At 36.9% G+C, this 14,735-nt stretch overlaps 1 protein-coding gene and 1 long non-coding RNA gene across 11 annotated transcripts in view; one reads left to right on the top strand and one right to left on the bottom strand.

The window, feature by feature from the left end:
• The window catches only part of LOC148641061 (uncharacterized), a 30,519-nt gene extending 22,921 nt beyond the window's left edge, over positions 1-7,598 (bottom strand). For all 3 annotated transcript variants that reach the window (XR_015930031.1, XR_015930032.1, XR_015930030.1), the window contains exons 1-2: positions 7,208-7,598; positions 5,326-5,395 (exon numbers count right to left, since the gene is read on the bottom strand). This is a non-coding gene — a long non-coding RNA (uncharacterized LOC148641061). The remainder of the gene's footprint in view (positions 1-5,325; positions 5,396-7,207) is intronic.
• LOC148641060 (uncharacterized) overlaps positions 1-14,735 on the top strand; it is a 336,530-nt gene that overhangs the window by 171,680 nt on the left and 150,115 nt on the right. The window lies entirely within an intron of this gene.

The raw sequence follows: 14,735 nt of genomic DNA, 5'->3' as shown, positions 1-14,735 counted from the left end.
GTATTTTCTAATAAATCCTCTAATCTTATTGTATTGTTATTTTGTTTCTGTCAATGCCCAGGGTAGTTAGAAGGCTGTTTAGCTTTTTGGTATGTTATTACCTGCAACTTGATGTTTATTAATGTTTTGTTTTGTTCTATTTCTTTTTCTCAGAAGTAATGACTGCTACAGACATTGCCTCTGACAGCTCAGTGCCAGGGGACAAGGGTTTATAAAAATAACTACATTTTCCCATTGATTTGTAAGTGTGAATGAATGTGAAATGTGCCGTTGTAAATGCTTATCAAAGTAAAGAGTATTTCAGGTAAAATTGGAGCCACTGAGCTTTTCATATGTTTGCGTTCATATATAATGAAGGATAGGTCACATTTAAAGCCTCTTTCGACAAGGCTCTAACTTACTGATGTCATTGAGAGAAAAATTTGTCTTGTGCCTAGACTGTTCTATAAATCTATAAATCATGGAACAGCTATTTTTATTGCAAGCATTTTGTCACGGACTTCATTCTGTCTCTTAGGACAGCCTTTAAACATCAGTGTGAAACTAGTAATTAGGAGAATTACGTTATATTTCTGAATATTTGAAATTCCCATTTACAGTATTTGTTTGCACACTGTGTGTTACAGTACACTGAGACTTTCACCTTGGATATAAGCAGAGGATATACTTGACTTGAGCCCTGTAAAAACAACACAAGGCTACAAAAACTAAGTGAGCCCCCCACTCTACCTTTGTTTTACCAATAAAATGTATTTCCAAAACACATTACACTGAACACATACAGCCGCACTTGATAATGTTCGATTTTCTAGGGGATCTGTGATAGAAGTCTTGTTTCAGCCATGTTTTCTTTTTCCATTTTTTATTATCCAGATGGTGGCTGCAAAAACACTGGGGTTAACCCCTTTCCTCTTATTGTGACTTATTCACCACTTCAGTCTCCAAGACGGTTACAGTCGGAGCTTTCAGGCAGTTGCCGTTTTTGAGAATGTCATTCCTTGCTTTAATCCACCTTTTTTTCCAAGCCTTCTTGTAGGATCACTTTGAAATGTCAGCCTGCATCCAGCATTACAAGCTTGTTACAGATTCCTGAACTTCATAGTAGTATACATTGAATCCTTTGTGTGGTTATTTTTTGCGTAGGGGGACTGGGTAGCTCAAGGAATTTTACCATAGGATTTGAACAGCCAGGGTCCCAGTGTTTGATCCCTTATCGAGTCAGTCTGCTCTTCAGTGAGAAGGTGCTAGGCTCTCCATCTCTGTGCCCTGCCCTGACATGATTGTCTCTGGTACTTCTCTGTCCTCTGCTCAGATTCAAGTATCACTTGCATGTATACAGTATGTGTACCTTCGCTTTCAATTTTACTTTTCACTTTCCTAGCATATTCTATGGTTTTTAATATACCATATTGAATTACAGTATATACAGCTGTACTTTCTACAGCTGGGATCACATTCTCATACATGGAATTATATTTTACATGATAAAGGTTCCAGTTGAAGCTTCTTATTAAGTCTGTTTTTAAGATGAAATAAGATTTTCACTCTAGTTTCTCTACCCAATAAACTCTCTTGAGTTGTTATTGTTCAGTCTTTTAGAAACATAAAACAAGGTGGAAACACTCTTTGATCTTTCCTGATGGACTCAATTAGGCTGAATCTTAATTTAAAAACACACTACCTAATTGCCCATGAAAAAGACATTAAAATCAGCAAGGGTATTTTCAAGAACAGTGTTTAGAGTTATGTATCTGAAGTGAATAATTATCTTTTTTTTATTTCTTAGCAGATTAGCAGTTCTACCAGATTTGTCAAAGCACCTGACAGATCTCTAAAATAAACCTCCTGCTAATTTTCACTGATTTCACTCTGAAGTAAAATGAAGTAGTCTGGAATACAAATTATAATGAAAATGTTTTAGTTTGATAGTTCATAATTATCATAATCACAATTATTAAATCAATGAACATACACACCCCTGTCTTTAATGTTGTCAAGTAAAAAACTATACTGTAGAGGATTGCAGTTGTGCCATTTTTTTTATTGTTTCATCCTAAACTTTTAAGAGAAAATAGAACCCCATCATCCACACATCCAATAAGCAACGGCTGTGCTTGTCAAATATCTGGGGTCCCCAAGCAGCACTGCAGAAGTGTCTGAGTGCTGTTAGAGTTGGTCAGGACACCCAGAAACCCTGGGAACCTGTTAGCTGCATCATTTCACCAATTGATGCGAACTCTCCTGTGAGTGCACCATGTTAGAAATGGCAGATGGATCTAACCACAGCAGCACATCCTCTTCTCCAACCCTTACTGGAATGTGGGTTCTCAAAAGGGGGAAAAAAAACGATTGCAAAATAAAATATATTGTTTCAAGAAAGGTTATGACCCCTTCCCGTGGCACACGGTATCACAATTTAAAAGGTCAGGCTTACAGTATATGCAATACTAAAGTTGGTAGTATGGTTAACAACTCACAGAAAGGCACTGTGCTGGAAGAAGTCAATTTTAATATGCATTGATGGCTTTCTTAGACAGAGAGAAACAATAATTCAGGATTCTCTGTACTGCATATTGCTTTTCAAAATTTGATTAGGTTCCTAGTTTTCTCTTACTGTTTTTAGTTCCTTGTCCACTTCAAAGGCTATATGCGCAGTTGTATATACATCTCATTTGTCATGCGTGTCAACAAAAGATAATACATTCTCTTTTTCATTTTTGTGCACTGCTCATATTTAAAGAAAAATCTGGCATTTTCCTGAGGTATTTTTTAAGCTACCGGGTATGTACAGTATTTGGCAGACAGCAAGCACAGGGTTTGACCTCAAATGAAAACGTGTTCCATTGCTGAAGGCTAACCTGTAGGGTATGATTAACCCTTCACCTTCTAAAAGCTGCAAAGAAGCAGATAAATGTTGTGTGCGGAACAGCCAGCTGTTTACAATAACAGAGCAATCAAATGCCAGTTCATAAGTACTACAGACATTTTAGTTGTTGAAAAAGTTGAATGACCAGTTGTTGAAAATAAATGCTTTAAAACACAGCAATCAAAAGAGACTCTGGCTGTGTACTACACTACTGTTTTTTGCAAAGATCCCTCTTAGATTATGGGTGAAATCCACTAAAATGTAGGATTCTAATTTGTCACAGTACAGTACAGGATGTGTTATTATCATTGATAGCATTGTTAACATCATTGCTTATTGCTTGTGTTTCCTTTTTTTAAATCTGTTATAATCAACATTTACTGTTATCCTATTTCTATTGTCAACAAATAAGCCATGTTTCAACCTACTGTTATTTTAGGTTGGGCGAATGTTTGTTTAAAATGTCACTCAGTACTGTCTAGGGGTATTTTCATTTAATCAGAACGGACAGAAACAAACATCCAAAACTGCCTTTGTACCCCTGAACTGTATTTGTCATGCCTGCCCAGCGTTGACGTAGATGAGTGTGAATGCAACTATAGTGGCCACAGGCCTTGCCTCCACCCACCCTGAACCGATCGCCAAGGAGACATGACACTTGGAGCACCTGGCTGTAAGGAAAAGTCAACCCTGCACCAGGTGCTCCGGGATATTTAGTTTCTCCTTGGCGATCCACCATGGCGTCACGCTGGTCCGCCAGTCAGCGGATTCCTCCCTGAATTCCTCCTGTATCCCGTCTGATCCCGTGTCCCTGCCCCGTTCCTTGCTGTGCCGCGCTCCCTTGCTCGATCCAGCCAACTGTGCGCGGCGTGCGGCCCGGTCTCTGACCGCTGAACCCAAAGCCTTCTGCTCCACTAGCGCTCACGTCGCACTGCGTTGTCCCCCCGTAGCGGGCGAGGCACTCTTGTTGCCCTTGGCGTGTGCGCTGGCGGTGAGATCTGCTGCTGCTGCTTCGTCGGAGTCGCGGTCCTCCTGTGGTGCCGTGGCCAGCCATCCCCGTCCTCGCCCATCTGCCCTACAGCCCTGTTCCCTGCCTGCCTGCCTTGCTCACCGCCTTTTGGATCCACTGCCTCAACCTGCTGGCCACACTGCCTGACCCGTGTCCTGACCTGCCCCCGGGACTTGGCACTGGTTCCGGTCCTCGGTGGGGCGTGCCGTTCGGCCCGGTCCCTGGCGGGGCGCCTCTGCAGGTCCACCCTGACAGCACGTGGCTGGTTCAGCCCGGCTTCGGGAGCAGGCCAGTCGGAGAGCGAGCGCCCAGCTCAAGCCGGTCGTTGGAGCAGACCGACTTGACGGCTTGACACTAATCTCGGCTCGGGTCCTCGCATGCCTCCCACAGAGCGACAGGCCCTGCCCTGTCCCTGATTCTTCTCCTTGTATCCGGCCCTGAGAAGCAGAGACTCTGCCGCTGGACTGCGAAGCCCTTGCTCTTGGGTCCGTAACACCTCCTAGCCCACCCCCGCCATCCGGGTGGGTGGAGCAGTGTAACAGTATTACAATAACAGTATTACAATATCTTTATGTTGCAAGGAAAGGAAAAAAAAATATTTTTTAAATAGTCTGCAGAGGCAACGATTAAATGAACTTGTATGGTTTTTAAAATAGTGCAATTCTTGATATTTTTGTTTTTTGATACATGAACTACATACGTGTATTAGGTACTGTATAAGCGAAAATGTTATATAATGTGAGTTGTATATACTATTGAAATGTATTTCACAGTCTAGTTAAAGTTTGGTGGAACATGCTGGCAATATAAATAAAAAAAATGTATATTGCTAAGCATGTATTTAATATGTACAACCACGTCATGTCATGGAATATTATTTGAAATGATAATATTTAATAAAAATATTAGAAAACGCATTCTTGAATGACAAATAAAATATGATAAAAATCAAAAGTCTTTGTTCATGTAAGTGAGCTTCAACTGTCAAGATTTACTTTGTAGTTGCCCACACCATAACTTTACTGACATTGCGGTTTCAGGAATAAACTGTTATACTGCTTGAATCGAAGAAGAAAGCATTTAAAAATGCCTCTCACAGATACTGTATGTTCTCTCGCACAGCTTGGAAAGTAAAATGAAAAGGAAATTGTTTGGTCAAGGGTCCTGTGGAATATTTATTAAGGCCCCTTGTCTATTTTTACATTTGAATTGGAAAGAGACTGGGTAAAAGTGTAGATGTTCTTGCCACAAACAATTGGTTAGAAACAGTGGGCCAGAGCTCGCTTGGCTCTTGACAAACAGTGACACCCATTGCAGGTTCGTGGTGCTGTCAGTGAGGAACATGCCTCTCATTCCATCAGCACTGAATCTTCAGTACGGAGCCATATCACCTGTGAAGTATGAAAAGTCAAATGGCTCAGAGATGAAGGGGTCGGAGAACTCTGCCTACCTCCCAGGGGTGACATTCATGAAGGTGGTAATTCCACTGGTTCATGAAACTGGGTGAAGTCACCCAGTTCCTGCAGAAAGAAAATACAATAGATAATATGATAAACTGTTTTAGGATTGTATTAATGGATGATCAAGTTCAGAAATGCTTTTGATTTTACCACCTGCAGTACTCTTTGCCCAGAATAGCTTAAAACTACACTCTTTTTATTATATTTAAGCTATTCTTTCCCCAAGTTTCCATTTCCAAGATCAGAACCACGGATAACTTTACATTATCAATAACTGTAAACCAGAGAGTTTCACAAGCCTTTGGTAATCTAAGCATATATCTCACTTTAATGTCATAGCATTAAACAGATTTATGCACCATGCTACATTCAGCAAATGAACCTTCAGTTCACCTGAACTTTTATAAAGAAGGTTTTCTGAAATATAATGACAGTTTGGTATGCTGTTTCAAAATTATGGCTTAAGAAGATAGTAACCTCTCTTCAGGCAGCAATGAGTCAAGCACAAATAGCTTTCTTATTGCAATTTTATTACACTCTCCCATCAAGCACATATATTTCTTTTCCAACATCACAATAGCTGATCATTTTTTAAATATGACAGTGATGGAGTATTCATTGGTATTATTCTGACGTGCTATAAAACATCACACGCACAAGTATAGAAAGAGATTAGGAATCAATACCCAGCACCATTTCCAGTTACCTCTGTGATTCATAAACCTCTTAACAAATTGTTAAAATATAAATACTTGGGGAACGTATAAACAGCATTGTCAGTTCCACATTATTATAGCTTTGATTGTGCTGAGTTTTAAAGGGATTCACAGTTCAGGTTATACATTTTTGCATGTTATGTTTGGGCATTGTCTATATCTTGAGCAACTACGGGTACTTTCACTACATCAAATAAAATGTGCCATTAGGTGGCACGAGATGAAATAGTTTCCTTTCCTTTTCAATTCCGAAAGAGGATAAAAAAATGGTGAAACCTGTACAGACCACAAATGATAACATTTTAGTCATTTGTTTTATTTAGCAAATCTTAGATTTTGCAGATGTCAGATTGACCTTTTCTTTTGTGCAGCTCAGGGAAGGAGTTTATAAGTTGGACACATTTCCAGTGACCATTACTCGTTACCTTCAGAGCTGCTCCAAACCTCTGAACTAGGGTCTGCAGACCCTTATCTCCTGTGTTGCCCAAGATCTATAAACCATAAACCTTCAGCTTTGTGGCAGTGGTACTCCCTCCAGCATGGCTGTTAGACATTCCTTAAACATTAAATGTTTTAAAAGTTTATTTAAAACCTATTTTTTAAAATCTTCTAAGTGATGTATCTTTTGAAACGTACATCAAGTATTTTATCCATGTTTCTTTTCATCTTATATTTATGTCCTGTACTACACCCTGCAATATCAGAATGATATCAGTGTTTATATCATAAATTGTATTATTTATTCTAATCATGTTGAATATGAACATTTACAGTATCTTACTAATTAATAACAGTAAGTAAACATAACCAGCAATATCTATGCTAAGGCATTTGTTGTAGATATTAAAGAGACTAACTTTAAAAATTTATTTAGATACTGTACGCCTTTGAACATTCAGTTCAAAATGAATCTCTGGCTTAAAGGTCATCATAGTGGTGTGATGTTAGTGCTTCAGGGTCATTTGTATATCTTTGCCCAGCACATTTACCTAATTACTTACACTTGCTTATGCTTTTATAGGACTGTAACACCAGTATAAAAAAAAACTCCCAGAGCAATTTCTTGTAGAAGAATTTTTCAAGTGACAGCCGCATTAATCAAGATGGCTGAGACACATTTTTACTTATATGTAACCTGTAGCAAATCAAACCTTACCTTTAATAAAAGAGTACAGTTCCAATGTCCTTGGACTCATTGATTGCATTCCTTTGATTACTAGAGTACCTCTTCAAAACTGTTCCTGTTAGAAAAACGAAACCAATTAATCTGATGCATAGCCAGGCTGATTGTAACTTCCAAATTGGAAAAAAAAAAGTTATCAGCACAGGTCATGAGCATTCCATATCAGTAGATATATTGGTTGCTAGTAGTTAAATGGTTGCTACATTTGTGCTATCGCTTACATTTTTTATATATTCAACATGTTTTAATGGCTTTCATTCGGAAAGCAGCAACCTACGACCTGACCTTGAAAGATCCCCTGAAAGCAAGGCTTTGCACTCCCTCAGATTTTTGCTTTCAAAAAAGGAAAAATAGGACACGTCCAAACTTGAAGGGAACTGAATGTTCTATGACAACAAATGCGTTTTTGCGAAACAAGGTTATATACGATCAGTAAATTGGTTTGTTTTTCTTTTTTTTTAAGACAGAGCCTCCTTTCAACAGGCAACATTAACACCTTTAGAGAAAAATTCGGATTTGCAGACAAATTTTGGATACCGTTTTTTTTCCATTAAGTTCAAATAAAAGCAGATGCTTTTGTGCGTGTGGGTATGTTTATGTATGGAAGTGAAATTCCACTGAAGTCCAGGTTGAAATCAGAAATCTCATTTCTCTTTTGTTACCTGTGCCAGTCTTAAACCATGACTGCAAGAAGCTAACAGCTTGCAAAGCTAGCGAATTAACCTGCCCTGCCCTTAAGTCACTCATATTCTCAGTAGTCAGTGAAAATCCATCTTGCCTGGATTCAGTTCTGTTTTGCTCAAAACATGTGCCTGCTTGAATTAATGAGAATATTGATAAGCACTTCTTATGTCTTGCTGTGCACTGCATTGGTTTCTTTTGCTGACACTGCGTTCTTTTTTCCAGCAAGATCAGAAAATGCCTCACTATATTTGAAAGAATCCAGTGGTCCTGAATTTCTTATAAAATGTAAATGTGAATCACAACCTTGAGACTCATTTGGTAAATTAGTAACTAGGTTTGACAGGAGCTGTACTAAACAAACAGTAGAAAGTCAAATATGGTTATATACAGTACATGTATATACCACCTTCCCCTCATATTATTGTTGAGTCCAAACTAGAATTTCCAACACTTGCTACTACTCCTACTCTTACTATCGCTGCTGGTCCAAGTGTTATTACAGTACTTCTAATAAATAATGTATAATAATACAAAGTTTTGGGGATTGGAATTTTCTTGGTTCTTGTTTTTATAACACTAAGAATCAACACCAGTAAATGGCAAGAAACAGGCTTTTAATTTCACTACTCCTTGGTTTTCCATAAATTTGCTTTTGAAGTCTATGGCCTGTCATTTCTAAGACATTGAAGGGACCATTTACTGTGTTCCTAAAGGAGAAGAATTCGAAAGAATCGAACATTCCCTTCTCACTTTACAGCAGTTTGTTATTAGCATATTCATGTGTACTAGCTTGGTCACCAACAGAATGGTGTCCAATGATTTGACACAAGCACCGCTGGCTAGAACCTATTTCTTAGATCACACAAAATCAGGAATTCATATTTAAGTTGCACTTGCCAGTTCATATACAGGTTAATGGTGACATGTGTACATCCCTGGTCAGACCAATCCAAGTCTTAGAGAGAAATATTTTAGCTTTCTTGACTTTTCTAGGTGTCAATGAACCCTGATATAAATATTTATGGGATCAGAATGACCAGTTAGACATTCCTCCTGAACTCTGTTTCTTGCACGATGTTCCTAGAGGTACCAAATAGCATATTTTCAACTAATTGAATATCGGTATAGGTTTTAGCACCAAATGTACTCTTATTTCCTTTAAGATTGCAGATTTCGTCTTCATGTCACAGCCTCATCTGCAGTGTTATATGACCAAAATTTAAGTTATAAATTAATTAGTTGCCATGTTTTCTGAAATAAGTTTTTAAAAGAATGGTGCTTAAATATCAATTCAAACATGCAATTCATTCACATATTTCACGATAAATTCAGAGTCCAGATGTGAAGCAACTTGTAGTGTTTCAAACATTTGAATGGATATAGTAAGCATAGAATGATTCTTGGGAACCAGTGTTCTTGTAAACACTTTGTGAGACATATTTGTATATACTATTGTTTTCACAGGAATATAAAAAGAATATAAACTCAGGTGAAGATGGTGTCTATTTCCTACATTCTATACTTTCAAATAGTACATAGATATAGATTTGTAGTAAGAAGGAGTTCAAATTAAATGAATATTGCAAATAAATGACACCCCCTCAATAGTATTTGCTAGTGCTCTGCAAAAAGCCACATCAATTCACAGTACCACTTATGCAATGGAAAAATCATTTTCAAGATGTATCAAAATATATGTGATACTAGGTGGTAGTACAGGAATATTAGATTTTATACACCGGTACTGTATATTTTTCCATAATATTCAGTAGCTGTGGAAAAGAGATTTTTGAGATGATTACTTGAACAGTGAGCTATACTCAATATTCTTAAATATTCCTGCCAATAAGAATTGAGTTTTGTATAGTCATTTTGGCAAAAGAGGATGAAGTGGTTAGAAAATGTGTGAATGGGCAAAAATAATTAACACTTGTAAAGCCTGCAGTTTTCAGCTCAGAATCCAAGCTTATGTCCTCCCTACGTTTCAGGTTAGTTACAATGTCTTTCCGAGCCGTGGTAGCTCAGGCTGCAAGGACATGAAGCTCCTGACTGGAAGGTCCCAGGTTCAATCCCAGGGAGGGGCAAGCAAGAGCTAGTTCCTTCCAGGCTGCTCCCAGGTCCACTAAGCCTGCTTTCCAAGTGAGTACCGGGGGTTAATCCTTCCGGGGGTAAGAGGCTGGCTGGAGCGTGATGCTGACCACATCACCTCCACCCCCAGTGTTGGATGGTCATTCCCCATGGGCCTTTTATGGCCTGAAAAGGGACCTACTGTACCTACAATGCCTTCCATGGGGTCATGATAAAGAATATAGCGATAAAATGAGTTTTTAAAAGAATATGAATTCTGGGGAGAGAAAATCCCTACTCTAAAACCCCTACCTGAGTAAAGATTACTGTAGGCCTTTTAAAGGAGAAATATATTTAAAATATATTTCAATTCAGTCAAATGAAAATGAAATGAAAAGTAGCTTAAATGCAGTCAGTCAGCTTTGTACATCTGGCCTGAAAGATTATCAGTTTAATCACAATTGTGTAATTATGTAGATGTTGTGAATTTGAAGATCCAAGCGATGAAAAATGCACGTCTTCTTCATTGTCATAACAATACAAGAAAAACATATATTTGAAGCATTGTCTGGCAGACTTCTTTTCATTTAGTGTTATAAAGACACTGTATGAACTTACTGATGAGGAATGAGGAATGAGAGATGAATGTGACAGCTTTTCTGGCAATGAAGTCTTCAGATGATGTTGAGTTTGAAATTATATAACTGAACCTGACTTATGGTTTTTCACTTATCAGGCAGCATTTTTTACCTGATTATTTTAAATTTTTCTCCAGAAAATGCTGTATTTTTTCGTTTAGCTTTTATAATTATAATTAATTATAAATATAAATATAAATATAAATAATGACTTATTTTTGTTTCTTTTAAATGTTTAACTGCATTTAAGTATTGATTTTCAGTTATTATGTGGGAATTATAATTTATTCAAATATTTGTATGTTCTGCAGGTGTTGGTGTCTTAGTTTATAGGAAAAGGCTACAAACAAAGCTAAATATATGTCATTGCCTTTGGGTTTTATAACAATTCCGGGCACTTTCATGGCATATATATGGTACACGAGGTATTTTGTGTATCTGTATTGTACACTATAGTGCTTCTATACACATGGAAGGCAACCACAAAAATAGTAGCAGTAATATGAATACATTTTACATCTACCAATATAAAAAGATGCAAAATACAAATACAAATAATTATTAATAATGGCATTTATATAATTTAAAATACTCATTTGAAAACAATCAAGCATATTTCACACAGTAAAATCCCATTAACTGATGGAAGTTTGCCACAGAGTTAGCATTCTATTTCAGACTTAATGATCTCCCTATTGATAATTTATGCAACATTATCATCAGGAATATTGATGGATTCGGGGCATTATAAATTCCATAAAGTGGAAAAACAGAAATAATCCCCTCATGATGATAACTGCTCTCAATTTATTCACTGCTTATTCCATGAGAAGACTAAATTTATATATGCAAAACCCATTGTACATCTGACCAAACTGAAATATAACTGACTAATATGTTAAGCACAATCAGAGGAGGACAAATAAAGTATAATATTGATTTTAGTGCGTCTTTGGATTGTAGTGTAATACAATGTATTAGAGATTTATTTTTTTAATGTGTTCTTTTATTTAGCTTGGGGTTTAGAAATTTGAAGATGGAGATGAGCAAAATCAAAAAGTATCCTTCACTGTACCTGAAGACTTTTAAAATATCTGCATTTTAATTTAACATTTTTAAAGTAGCACATTATCTTTAAAGTGCTAGAATTCTGCTTGCGAGCTACCCATTCTTTGAATAGTCATTAGACTTTTACAGTCATTTTCATAATCAGTGATCTGGAGACAAAACCGAAATGTTGCCAAAGCTGTTTTCTCACAGGCCTGTGTGTCGGTAGCCTGTCTGTTTTTTTGTAACCCTGCAGGGATCCTGTGAGTCCACAGAGTGTTATTACAGTACTTTGTGCTCTCTCGCACAAGACATTACCTTAGTTAGTCTAAACCCCCATGCGACTCCATTGATGGATCAAGTATCCATGCGATGGGTTTCACATTGCAACCTTAAGACCTCCTTTCAGGAGAAACTAGCTCCTACAATTTTAACTCTAGCAAAGCAAGAAGAAGGGGAAAATGGAAAAAAAATTTGGAAAAGGATTTAGAGTTGGAACGTTTTTTTTTTGCACCTGGGTGGAGGGGGTTTATGTTTTAAGCTTGGCTTAAGTTATCTAATTTTTCTCTTGTTCTAGCAACTGGGTTAGACCTCCATTTGAGCAATTACTGATTAAAGAATAATCTTCTAAATGTTTTGCTTCTCCATAAGCACCACTTATTTTGAAAGGTCACCATTGATATCTGTGACTTGTGTTGTGTTGACCTCTTGAAACCTACCTGTAAGTATCCCTTTAAAGCTGATGAAGCCTCTATCGGCTTCTGACAGATACAGAGCAGTAGATCAGTTCACAGACTATAATTTGGGTGTGTCATTTGTGTGACTTAAGCAGGTCATTTTAACACTAACATCACAAAGAAATAGACAAAGTCCTTAGCAATTGAACAAAAAACAATTCAGCAAAATATCTGCAGATGCTTTTAAATGAAGGACACCACAGTCCTTGATTGGAAAAGGAATGTCAGTCTGCTTCATCCTGATGAACACATCTTTTAAACAAATTTAGAAGGAGAGATCTTGCACATGCTCAAATGCACACAATCCACGTCTCTGCATGAAGTCAGCATTCTTCTTAACACAATGTATTTTTCACCGTAGTCATTCAGCAGAAAGACAAAGACCAATCTCATATTTGTTTTTGGACAAACATTGAACTAAAGAGTGCCATCATTTTAGAAAAGGGTAAAAATAAAATATGCTCTTTGTAAACAAAATCTACTGCAGAAATTAAAATCACAGGAGAAGTCACACTTGAGGTACTATAATAACTTTATCTCAAGAAACTCAGAGTTGGATCTCAGAGTTGTAATGCCTGATGAAAACATATGCATTTTTTATCGCTGACAATGCCTCACTTGTCACCACAGATGCTTGTAGATTTACACTGTTGAATAGAAATCTATACTATTCAAGAAATAAAATGGATGTTTAAATGTAAGTTGGGGAGGGGGGATCAAACCCTTTCATCGCCCACTTTTTCTCAACTACAGTACATACTGTACAGCATAAGTATCCTATTCTGGTGCACCTGTGCACACATTATCACCTCATATCCGTCTTTCCACCCTCTGATCTCCTTTATTGAAGCTCCCCAGCTCATCTCTCATATAAAAGAAAGGTTTAATAGCCTCATCCATATCTTTCTTTCCTCAGACAGGCAGGTTAAAATAATAAATACAAATTATGCATTTATTCCATCTTAATTAAGTTTTTGACCAAAGGACTAAATGCGTATTTCTGTAAAACCTCATCCACAACCTCTCTAGTTTCCTATATTTTGGATAGAAACTTGAAAGACCTCATCTTGCTGATGTTTTCATTAATTGCCAAAGCCATAAAACAGGGAAATCAAAACTTTGGTCTAAAAATGTTATGTTTGAGAAATGCATTTGTATTGTATATATTTTTTTTAAAAATAGAAAAGAAATAAATTATTTTAGTGAACCCTGTGACCATATTTAATGCTATTTTCTATCTTGTGCTAAGCTTTGAATCTTAAACTCAAAGGGATTTTTGTCATTGCTGTAACTAAACACTTGAACCGAAAACACTGAATGATAAAGCCTTAGTTTCCATTTTCATTTTAAATTTAGCTCTTCATGCACTTTCACCTTGAAGAAAGGATGCTTAATGTAAGGATTATATACAGTATTGTACCGTGTTCAGGGACTGAGTTACAAATTAAGCAGTTCACCGTATGAAACCTCTCAGTCATCTGACTCAAATCACTATTTAATCTGCATTACTGTATCTAAAAAGATGCAGTAGTACACGCAAGATCCCATTAAATGTACAGATGAATCTGATATAAACTAGCCAACTACCCCTTTTTTCTGTTCAAATTTTTAAGATGTTAAATTAATCCAACCTGAAGTACCAAACTAATCTCAAAACTACTGTAATTTAAAAACTCACACATTCATTACTGGATGGTAATATAAACTTGCCTCAAAACAAAGAGCAACAATTACAGTACTGTGTAACAGGCCCACACCATAGCAAGTTTTGAGTGTACAGAAAAACTAAAAAGAGTGGTGCTATATTATTTCAACAAAATGCAATAGAGTACAGAGCCAACAAAAAAGCCTTGCATATACAGTACTGTAGTAATGTTTAGTCTGACAGAGGTAATTGTCTGTGTTAATAACGCCTGTATATTTAATGAAATCCATAACCATGGCTACTGTACTATATGTGAATTGCTCAAAGATATGGTTTGCTTATTTTTTATTTTGGTTTTGTGTAGTTATTAATTAATCAACAGAGAAACTTTTCATCAGTTCATGCAATATGACTGTATCTCACCCATGATTTCCTTCCAGTTGTGTTGCACTCCAATGAAGCAGGAGCTTTTAAATTAATTTGCACATCAAATACCGAAGGGTATTGCACTGGCATTAAAGAATTTCAGTTATCGCTCTTATAACAATAAGCTATAATGATTATTCTTCATCATTTTCATCGGAGTCACTTGAATGACAATCTGATGTTTTCAGACTGATACAGTATCTGTATTTCAGTATGTGCCATTCTTGAAGCAATCCAACATCAGTCCCCATTCATGG

The sequence above is a fragment of the Lepisosteus platostomus genome, chromosome 25 (genome assembly GCF_059453375.1).
Source record: "Lepisosteus platostomus isolate fLepPlt1 chromosome 25, fLepPlt1.hap1, whole genome shotgun sequence".
NCBI lineage: Eukaryota > Metazoa > Chordata > Actinopteri > Semionotiformes > Lepisosteidae > Lepisosteus > Lepisosteus platostomus.
Note: the sequence above shows the minus strand (reverse complement) of the source record. Positions and strands in the feature narration are given on the sequence as shown.